Source organism: Nanorana parkeri, unplaced genomic scaffold (assembly GCF_000935625.1).
Source record: "Nanorana parkeri isolate BGI_ZX_2015 unplaced genomic scaffold, ASM93562v1 scaffold1001, whole genome shotgun sequence".
Lineage (NCBI taxonomy): Eukaryota > Metazoa > Chordata > Amphibia > Anura > Dicroglossidae > Nanorana > Nanorana parkeri.
In genome coordinates, this window is record NW_017307269.1 from 539,908 (window position 1) to 552,375 (window position 12,468).

Below are 12,468 nucleotides of genomic sequence, written 5' to 3' on the forward strand. Positions count from 1 at the left end.
ACAGGAAAGTTTGTTCTCTAGTGTCTGGGAAATCTCCATTTACTTGGAGTACATTCTGTCCTACCCAAAATGGCCGTTACCTGCCAGAGCCTTAGTTAAGTTCAGATTGGCCTCTAGTGTATGGGAGGTAACCTAGGGGATGGTGGGAGAGGACGGCTGTGTATGAGAGGGAGATAATGGAGAGCTGAATAGATATATTAGAAGAATCGGAAATGATATCATGAGGGGGGGAGACAGGGATCTGATGAGCCCTCCGAGAAGGAGATTATATAGGATGGCGGAGATACAGGTGGGATGGAGGAGAGAACAGAGTGAGGTCTAGCTGCGGATAAGGCAGGCTCCATTGAACAGGCACCAGAAAGTAAAGACCTGTGCTGCTGAGATGGCAAGTGGTGTAGTTTTTGCCACTTTGCCAGTATTGTATTTATATTCTGATTGCAAGTGTACATTTACTTCTTCATATAGAGTATTAGGTTAAATCATGATCTATAGTATACTACATACATAACATGTAGTTGTACTATGGATCATGATTTAACCTAATCATGTTAGCAGGGGAATAGGGGATAATTGAAAAACTCTATTGCTGTAGTGTACTCTATATGTAGTACTGTATTAGCAGTATATACTCTATATGTACTACATATCAAGTACATATAGAGTACACACTGCTAATACAGTGCAGACAATACATTTACAATTATACTCTGCTAGCATGAATGGATTAAATGATCTGTATGTAGCCCTGTACTAGGGATCATTTAATCCATTCATGTTAGCAGAGGATAATTGTAAATCTATTGTTGCAGTGCACTCTATAGGTACATGTACTATATACTACATATAGAATGCACTGCAACAATAGCTTTACAATTCTCCCCTGCTAACATGAATATGTTAAATTATGATCCATAGTACATAATATGTAGTTGTACTATGGATCATTTAAAGTCACCTGTCCCTTTAAGAAAAAGTATCGGTAATCGGTATCGGCAAGTACATGAGGGAAAGTCCTTGTACTTGTGCCTGAAAAAGTGGCATCGGGACATCCCTAGTACATAATATGTAGTTGTACTATGGATCATTTAAAGTCACCTGTCCCTTTAAGAAAAAGTATCGGTAATTGGTATCGGCAAGTACATGAGGGAAAGTACTTGTACTTGTACTTGGGCCTGAAAAAGTGGCATCGGGACATCCCTTACGTAGGTATTCATTGCCGAGCTATTGTATACCTGTAGCCTGGAGCCTAATAATAAGTATTACATGTGACTAATAAACCAATACAAACGTGCTGTAATATGGATAAAACATAAAAACCAATCAAATTGTCAGATTAAGTCATATAAAAGTCTTGTAAAACATCAAAAAGTGTTCCCTATGAAGAAAGTTCAGTGAACGGTGAACACAGTATGCAAACAAAGATAGCAGTGTATTTACAGGTGATCCGAACTGCCCCTCTCGGGTGGGTACTCACCAAATAGAAGTTGGTCAAAAGAGCTCTTAGTGAGTAATAGCGTATATAAGTCACATGGTTTATTAGTCACATGTAATACTTATTATTAGGCTCCAGGCCGACTCGCCTGAAAACCTATTTTCCCCCTTTATACACATTATCTAGTACCTTTAGCGCTTTGTAGTTTGTAATACATGCCTCATTTTTTCTGTATATAATCCGTATATAATAAGCTATTACTCACTAAGAGCTCTTTTGACCAACTTCTATTTGGTGAGTACCCACCCGAGAGGGGCAGTTCGGATCACCTGTAAATACACTGCTATCTTTGTTTGCATACGGTGTTCACCGTTCACTGAACTTTCTTCATAGGGAACACTTTTTGATGTTTTACAAGACTTTTATATGACTTCATCTGACAATTTGATTGGTTTTTATGTTTTATCCATATTACAGCACGTTTGACCCCAAGTTTCCCCCCCAATACATTTTTATGTGCCACATGGAAGACCTTCTGTAGGGCTGAAACACCAACAGTTGTCAAACGATGTCTTCCCAAAGCTTGGTGACGCAATACAGCAGGTCATTATTGTCTACAAAATGAGACTACTACTCACTTCATCCAGCTCCAGGAGCATCCTATTTATAACAATAACCTGTTCCCTTGCCAAGGCCAGAGCAGCATCTCACATTTGGGCCATGCCAAACTGCCTTGGACACATCCAGGTCATTCACTTCAATGGCCCGCCACGCCCCCTCCAGCCCCACAAAATAGTGAGCCGGCCGCAATGCGATGCAGTGCGTTCCAGCAGGAATCGGTCCGGAACGCACTACATATGGTGTGAACGTACCCTTAAACATGAGGTCTGACTTGTAAGAAATCTGGAATGCCCTGTTAGGGTACGTTCCACCATATGCAGTGCGTTCCAGCCCGATTCCGGCCGGAACGCACTGCATAGCATTGCGGCCGGCTCACTATTTTGTGGGGCTGGAGGGGGCATAGCGGGCCATTGAAGTGAATGGCACCGTAGCCACATCCTCCGGCCGCAATGCGATCACCCGCCGGCATCACAGGGCACATTGTGCCTGCGGTCCGGTCAAAATGCTGTAAGCACTATTTTGACCGCAACAGACCGGACCACAGGCACAATGTGCCCTGCGATCCTGTGCTGATGATCGCATTGCGGTCAGAAGGCGTGGCTACAGTGCCATTCACTTCAATGGCCCGCTATGCCCCCTCCAGCCCCATGAAATAGTGAGCCCGGCCGTAATGCGATGCTGTGCGTTCCGGTCGGAATCGGGCCGGAACGCACTGCATATGGTGTGAACGTACCCTAACAGTTGCACAGATGGTGGTAACAATCACAGACACCAGTGGGTAAGTCTTTGTATCTCCATGGGTGCAGTCACAGGCCAAACCTCACCAACCAGGGTGTCTTGTGCCAGAGTCACCATACTTCCTACATCCAGGAGAGCCATGATCGAGATATGGTTGTTTGATTTGTGTTGCTGTGGTCTCCCGCATGGTGGTTATCTGGGCCTCTGTTTTCCTTTGCATAGCTTCCATACTTTTCTGCAGTGTTACATTGGCCAGGCATTGTTGTACATTAGCCTGCTGCTGTGCATCATATGCAAACCTGCATTCCTCACCAGTTGTGATGTTGGAGATAGGATTTATGAAAGGGGGAACCCAGATGCAGATGAGCCCAACTGCCCACAAACCCCCACAAACACAGGGCCAGAGTTGTGGGGAAGAGGTCCTTGTCTTCATCGACATGGGGACAAGATGCTTTTTCCTCTTGCAAAAGCACCCTCCTAATGCCAAGAGCATTTGGCCTGGTATAGTGCAGGGAGGGGGGGCGCTTGCTTGTCCCCCCCTTTCCTGCCCTGTCAGGCTAGTGCTTGGATTAATGGTCTGGTTTGGAATGTTAGGGAAACCCCATGTTTTTTTTTAAATCAGAGGTCCCCCCTAACATTCCTACCAGACCTAAAGGTGACCCCCACACCGGGTTTTTTTTGTTACTTTTTACACATTTTCATTCGCTTCGCCATCTCTGAGGTATCGAACAAAATGACCAAGCCAAATGCTGCTCAGCTGCATTTGGCTATTCACTCTCTGCTGTTTGGCCCCTTGGAGAATAGGGGTGTACAGCAGAGAAGGGACTGTCAAACGTTCGCCTCAGCCGATCCAGATGTTGCATCTGCTCAGACAAATGGGTTCTTCCCATACTGAGGCTGTTTGGCTAAACCGAAGGGAGGTGAAGTGAGCTCAATCCAGCAGATGTACAGCTAAAAATAGCCGTAAAGGGCTGCAGTGAATAGCCGAACAGGCTTCGGCTTTCTTCACTTCGATTCTTTAATTTATTCGGCTGCCTTCAGCAGCTTAGCAATCAACCCCCTATATCTTTAATACAAATGAGTTAACTGAATGTGAGACTGTAGTCCATCACAGCAGCAATCTTGGAGCGGTGGCTACTTCACAACACACACAGGGACCACGGGAACAATAGTAGTCACTGCTCCAGAAGAAAGGACAGTGTCAGCACAAATTGAGAGATGATTTGAGGATCTACAGCTGAATGGTGCACAAATAAGTTACATTTATGTTAATAGTTAAGGTGCTGGAATTAATTTTTAACTTTTTGCTCCTGCGTTTAGAGTTACTTTAAAAGAAATGTTAAAAACAACTAACTACTTTCTAGTCTACACCATTTCCAAAAGCACAACAAACATTGCACTTTAACACACTTTTTTTAAAATAGAAAAGCACATAGTGAATCAATAGGTATACTAGGCATTCATTACGAAAGGTGATAGCAATATGCTATTTTCCATCCTGCCAATAAGAAAAAGCATATTCTAAATATGGTATTGCAAATAGCAATCTGTCATGCTCCCAATTTATTGTAGACTAATTGCATGACACTTTCCAGAGTTCTAAATATGCAAACGACTTTTGGTTTGCCTATTTTTAGTGTTTAGTCTCATTACTTGAGATGACTCATTTTCTCTCATTTTCATTATATTAAGTTTATAAAAGAGTGGGATTTTCAAGGTGTCAAACAAACAAATGATGAAACATATACTTTATTGTTTTGTAGTAAAAAAATCTAGATTGATATTTAAAAAAAAAAGAAAAAAAAACCCAAACAAAGTTCATACGATACATACATAGATACATAGGGGTTGATTTACTAACCTTATAAACACGCCACGAACAAGTATACACCTCTGTAGTGTTTTCCCTCCCAGCATGATCTATTGGTGGAATCTAGACACATTTGTAGTGTGTACACACCCAGCAGGTGTGTTGTGCAAAGCCCTGCATGAATTGCAAGGTGATGTTGTGTAAATTAGCTCTACATTGTGTTGCTTGCGTTGATGAATGCAGGAATGCAAATGCATGAGCTAAACATTTTGGTCTAAACTGTGAAGCAGCATTATATATGCATCATGTGCATGATTTTTCCATATATGGCATTAGTGGAAATATGCTTTTAGAGACTTTTTGGTTGATAAATACGTTTTGCAGTGTAAAAATCACACGCACCTAGTGCGGGCGTGTGTTTAGGTTATTAAATCACCCTCATAGTATCACTTCTTATAACCACTGCAATCATATTACTTTACTTATTTAATGTATTAATAACATTATTGTAGAATGACCCAATAGGGTTCAAATTAAATACTTATATATCGAACCATAAAGGTGGAGACAGTTATTTCCTCAAGGCGTGTGGTGGCCAACTTTGTCAGGAGAGTGGGGATGCTCTAAAAGGTCACATCATCATATCTAATGCTTAACAATAGCTCCAACAATTTGCAAAGTAGAGTTAGTTATCATCCCTTACCATAAGTACTGTATATTGAATGTCACCTAACCAAGTGTGGAGACAATCTCCACGTTGGGGGCGGCAGGGGGAAGCACAAAGAGGATTGGGTCACTACAGCTCTACAACTGCCTTATACACTGAGTGGCCAGATTATTATGACCACCTGACGTTTGTAGGCAAATTAGCTATAATTAGCTATAATTTTGCGCTGAAGTTGCTAGAGGGCCAGACCATTATAAATAGGGAAGCAGGTTGTTTACCACGACAGTAGAAGTTATTTTTTTTCTGAAGATATGGGTAAACAACGCGATTTAACAGCCTTTGAACGTGGGATGATTGTTGGCACGAGCCATGGAGCTAGTATCAGAAAAACAGCAGAATTCGTTAAATGTTTAAGAGGGGCTCATTGTTAAAGTGTTTAAAGACTGGACTCTCAGCCAAAAATCTGGGTCTGAACGTGCGAATTGTGGCCGTCAGCGACTAGTCAATGTTAGGGCAGAACGGAGAGTGACAAGACTGGTACAAGACAACAGAAGGGCAACAGTGCAGTGTCAGATTCCTCGCATCACCTTTCAACTTCTCGTGGAGTCACGAGGCGGCCCAATGAAGTCATCTCGTGGAGTCATCTCGTGGCCCAACAAAGTACTGATGGGGTGGTCATAATAATCTGGCCACTCAGTGTACACTCTAAATCAGTCCAAATGTCATAAAGGTCCCCAGGGATGTCTCAAGTGCCCAGCCCCCATCTGTGGGTGAATTCCCCGCCTCCAGCGCTGTGACTGCTCTGATTTTTTTAACATTTTGACATAATCTGGCAGCTGGTGGCTTCTATCCCATTCATTGGCCCATCCACTGCCTGTTAGGCCTGTAGCACAGAGACAGAGCTGAAGGAAGTGCTCAAAAACCCCCTGTTGATGGGTGGAGCTGGAGTGCTTTGGAAAAAAAAAACGTGCCCAGAGCTGTGTCAGCAGAGGAACACTGGGACATTTCTTCACAATGACAATTGTTGAGCCTTGGACAGAGGAGGGGGCTGAGGGCTCAGGTGAGGGGGGTGTACTGAAGTGATAGCTGTACATAGAGGGGGAAGTGCAGAGGTAAGAGCTGTAGATGGAGGAGTTACAGAGGTGGGAGCTGTGGATGGAAGGCACATAGGTAAACTGGAGATGAAGGGGGTGCAGAGGTAAACTGTCAATTGGGTCACCAAGGTGAGCTGTGGATGGGGGTGCAGAGGTGAGCTGTGGACAGGGAGGGCATACAATTGAGCTGTGGATGGGGGAAGCACAGAGGAAAAAGTATAGAGGTGAGCTGTGGACAGAGGAGCGTAGAGGTAAACTGTCAGCACATTAAATTTGTTTGCAAGTATTTTATGTATTTCATTTAAAATGTCAGTCTATTTTATTACTACAAAACAAACTATATGGTTTATCATATGATTGTTTGCCATGTATTTATGAACCTAATATATTGATTGTTTTGGCGATACAGTGCCGGGATCATGAGCCAGTCCTTGTTGCTCTATGAAATATAACCTTATAACCTTCATTATAAAAAATTTACACAGAATAGTGTAAATCCAATGTGTAGGTTTCCAAAATAGTAAAGAATATATATTGGGTACTTTTATTTATTATAATTTAAATGGAGGTTTAATGGAGCTTTTACTAATGGACCTCAAGGATAAACATATTTTCCTCTGTGCCCCCTATTTATAAGGGAAACTTTTAATTATACAGTAGAATCTCTAAGCAACATTTAATGGCAGGTAAACAATACAAAGAAGGACAGACAACATCCTTATATATATTTATATACACACAGATAGAAACATATTTAACTAGTTTATACAAGGGTAGATCTGAACTAAATCACTATTATCTATTAATTTCATATGTGCCTTGAGTTTATCTATAATTATGCTTTTTAAAGGTTGAACTCCAGGCAGATATGAAATTAATCAATTATTTAAGCTTTAACACAAAGGATCCATTCTCCTTTTTCTCTTATGCACCTGTGTAGTTTCTCTTCCCATGATATGCCCAAAAGAAATCTGAGGGCTTGCTGAAATATACTAAATGTATCTGCAAATTATTGGTTACTGTAATTGTCATTACTCCATTTTTTTATATTTCTAATACATGTAAATATTGTTTACCCTATAGTCTTTTCCATTACTTTGCAATCTAAATTTCTGTATCTTCTGCCTTTCATCGTCTGTTTCCCTATTGTACATGCAAAAAAAAAACAGTCATAGTACCATAAACTGAAGGCCAGTTTTACTTTCCAATAAAAAGACCACATTTTATTACAGTTGATTAGGGTACATTTCCCATTTTCTTGTGCCCCTACTGTACATACAAAAAAATTACCACATAGTATATTTTGGGAAAGCTATGAATTATGCATTAAAATAAAAATCAAATGTTTATGTGATATTTGTGGATATCTCCTAATAACATATGATTCCACACTGGGCCAGACCTTGAGCTTTGTGGACCAGTTCACTTATTTCTTTGTGATACATTAAATTGCAAATAAATACATGACAAAAAAACTATGCAGGGGGATTTTCCCTTACCTTAGAAAATGTGGTGAAGTTATACTTTTCAAAGAATACCCAATCATGTGCAAGGAAAATAAAAAATACTGTATTTTTGCTTGCACTTGCTTCACCTCATTCACCTCATACATTAAGGGAAAACTTCCCCTACAAAGCGCAAATTCATTTGCAAAGGGAAGTACAATAGTACAATTAAAAAAACTTATTTTAGAGAGGAAATTCCTTCACCAGAAGGCACACGTTCTCAGTCTCACCTAAGCCATTTAGCTGACTGCATCCCATAACTTGACATCGATGCCAAAATCATTCTGCTGGGAAGAGAAATCTCGAGAATAAACAATTTATTTCAGCAGCACAATATTTGGAACAACAAGCCTTAAACCCAAAAGATTGACCTACGTTTGATAATATTTGGGACCCACCATACATACAAACCTCAAGTGTCAGTTGATGTGCACTCCAATAAAATGATCATACAGGGAACCACTTTGTGATAACCCTGGTAAGACAACACCACAGACTGCCATGGACATCAGCAAGCGTACATCTTCAAATGATCAGGAATTTACTAATAGGGGGTTCCTACACAACACTGCTGATATATATCAGTTCATGGAATGGGTAACTAGTGTATCTACTACCTATGCTACAAAGTTGCTCAGATGGAACCTTCTGCAGCCTTAGGCTTGTTTTGTCATTGCTGAGACTATACCTAACAGTTGCAAAACAGTAACATCCTTCCACTTAGAAAAGCTTAAAGAGACCTTCAAATATTCTAATTCCTGGATCAGAGTCTAACTTGCCACTTAGCTACGAATTCAACCATCAAGTCCCAAGCTGATACAGCTGACAACTCAAACATCACACCAAGAATACCACTTACAGCAAAAGGCCTAGGAACCTCATCAGAGTCTTTGTGCAAGAACATCCCTTTCTTACAAAACTGGAAGATAAGTCTTCTAGACTTGACAAGAAGTTTATTTAATCTACTAGGGACACTCTCTTACTTCCACCCTTAAGGGATCTTGCAAGATTTGTGACCTGATACCTTCACAAGATGTAACTTGTTACCTTCATGAACTGTTGTCAAGTTTACCACAACAAAGACTCAGCTGGACACTCTGACTTTAAAATGGGTTCTTTCAGAGATTCATTTGAGTCAATCTTTTCTATGAACCTATGTATATGTTTTGCATGTGTGAAGAAAAAATATGTTGGATTTAATCTGTGTCCTATAGAAAGAGTTAGGCTGTCTGTGGATTCTGCTGAATCAGCAAGTGGCCAAACTATCTGGACAGATTGAGATCTATGGAGGTATGTCAGTGCATAAAGCAGCAGTTGAGACAGAATTTGAAAGGTAATATTTTCCTTTATTTTATTTTTTTAATTTTGTTTTTTTAAAGAATCCATATAATTTAAAATATCTTCACTGGCATTAGCTATTTGTATGTCAGAGATGGCATCTGTATTTTGTATTCTATTCCATAATCCAAGATTTAACCTTTTTTTCTGTGATGCTTTTTAGTAAAATTCTATTATCAAGATGGATGGTATGAATAAACGATATACCATGTGAGGAAAGGGGTTAACCTACATTTAAATACAATTACTTTATATTTCATACTATTTTTTACAGCAATACAGCACTGCTTCCAGCCAAATCATGGACTTCTTATGAACTTACTTTAATTGGTGAACAGACTGACCACAATAACATACAATTATGCATAGCACTTATTGTGGACATTATCCTCTCCAGTTTTACTACTGAAAATTATTTTCTCTACTTTATCCCAGATAAAAAATCCTCAAGCGAAGCTGCTCTCATATATTAAAAAAGGTGGTAAACACAAGTTTATATCTTCCATGTGCTGAAAATGGCAAAAATATGAACAATTCTTGCAGGCAAACAATAGGAATTTCACTGACAAGAGGGAGCATTGACAAATGACATTTACAGTTTTATTTGCTTCTTCAGACTTGTTTGGTCAATAATATTTTATAATGCATCATTCTTTTTGATGTACTACTAACAAATGACCAGCACCAATTCATTTCTTTTTGGCAGATCATTAATTATATTTTAACTTATCTAAATTCTTTTAAGACAAACTTCTAAATTTACCATTTTATTATACACAATGCCAGCACACATTACTAAAACAAAAAGTAAGTTAGAAAATAATCCAAAATTATTATCCAAGCCATTTGTTCATTTATTTTTACTTTCTGTATAAATGTGCAGACCAACATAATTTTCTAAAACTGAGAAGTAAATGAAATTTCACTTCGTTGCAACAATGTCAAACTATGTCAACACTAGATGCAGCATCCTGTACACTATCTGTGCACAGACTACTCATAGAAATGCAAATCTCTGATTGGTTGATTGTCAGTTGGAATGATCATGTCATTATTACAGAAAGACCCTCCCACATAGCATACAGGAAGGATGAAGTTACTGGAATGGTTTCGGTATCCATGGCTGGAACAAACACTGTACCACAATATAGTAATGAATAGTAATGTCTCTTGGTTCCACTTGACATTCCTAACACCTTAGCCTTTTTAAAGTATTTAGTCTATTTCACTTTGAACAAAGAGGCTTCTGTTTTTGCATGTAGTGTTTTTATTGAGAAATTGTGAAATCAGTAATTACCTTTTATTTCCTATCATATAGATTGAGAGGGATGAGATAATGTGCCCTGGGTTCAGTTTGTGGACTTTTTCTGGCCATTTTCATTGCTAATAGGCAAGGGATCGTGAAAAAAGGGTATGGGGAACTGGGCACTCTAATGGGGGACATGTACCAATACAAAAAAACCAAAAAGAAATACTGTACAGTGAGAAAATGGTCCTCTTTTTAACGTGACTTTAAGGGCGATAAGGGAAAAACATCAATCCTTTCAATTACTTACTTGAGAGATGTCTTAAAGTGTGTTTCCACTTTTGCAGCCACATTGAGATAACACCTAATTTATCTCTGTTACATCTTCCCATTAGCATATCATAACTTTAAATAAATAGTTAAAAATTGCAGCTTACCTTTTTTTAGATGTTCTTTCTGAAAACTCCAGGTCTGAAAAATCCTGCTTAGTTCTCAATGTCTGAGGGGGCTGGGGGAGGTTTGTTTCATATAATCAACCCTGTCTGTACTGTGCTGGTAGATTTCATTATCACTTGCAAACTAGAAGAGGAAGATTGTCCTAACAAAGGGTTAAAGATCCCAAGGCATTTTATTGTTAATGTTTTAAAACCAGTCACTGTTCCTTTCACTTGCATCTATTCTAACCACTAGAAGCTGCCTGCAGCCTATGTATAATCCTGCTGCAAAAAAACAGCTAGAAAGGTGAAAATAAAATAAAAAATATATATATATATACAGGTGAAACTCGAATAATTAGAATATCGTGCAAAGTTCATTTATTTCACTAATGCAACTTAAAAGGTGAAACTAATATATGAGATAGACTCATTACATGCAAAGCAAGATAATTCAAGCCATGATTTGTCATAATTGTGATGATTATGGCTTATAGCTCATGAAAACCCCAAGAACCCCAAATCCACAACCTCAAAAAAGTAGATTATTACATGCAATCAATAAAACAAGGATTGTACATAGAACAATATCGGACCTCTGAAAAGTACAAGCATGCATATGTACTCAGTACTTGGTTTGGGCCCCTTTTGCAGCACTTACTGCAATTACTTTTGCACGATATTCTAATTATTCGAGTTTCACCTGTATATATATATTTTTTTTTTGTGGTTATGCTGTGTGAATGTGAACACATAAACATACAGTGGGGGTTTCTCATGTGATGTTATGGAACAGTATGATTTGCATAGACAGTGTCATTCTGGTATCACATATTTTGGATATGTAATTGATTTTTTTACTTTTCATTATTGCTCACTTAGATACAACAGCAGCATTAAAAATATGCTTTTGTAGGTAGTTTTGGCTGCAACTCCTGATTTTTTTTATCCGAGTGTAATTGAATGGTGGTGCCCTGGATTGAATGGTGGAAGCAGCAGCCATAACAGATCTAAAAGCTATAAGAAAGTTAATTTTTAAAGGAACCTAAATCCCTCAACCTTTTACAAATTGGCCAGTGTGCAAAACCTGCTTTGTTTTTCCATTTGTTACCTCTTTAAGTGCTCATGTGGTTAAATTTATTTTTATAGCATGTGAGCTTATTTTTCACAGTATCAGACTGTATACAAGTAATGAATTAGAAGTCAAAACAGGGTGCACAAAAACAAAAACACTTTATTTACAGTGCTGGAGCACCAGAATAGGCAGCAAACTTTGAGGTACAACACTGCAAACATTACATTTTTTACAGCACCAAAATATTAGAATAGGCGCAAACATTTAGGCAAAATGCAGGAGTTACAAATCATCATTATAAAAAGGATGAATATATCACATTATGTTTGGTGCAAAGCTTTTTTTGCCATAGTAGAGCATATCTGATGTATGTGGATCAAGGACACTGAAGTGGCTGTAATGCATTTCACATTGGATAGCAATGTATTTCAAATCTTGCAAATTGGCTTTGTACCAAACATAATGTAATATATTCATCCTTTTAATAATCATAATTCGTAAATGAGAT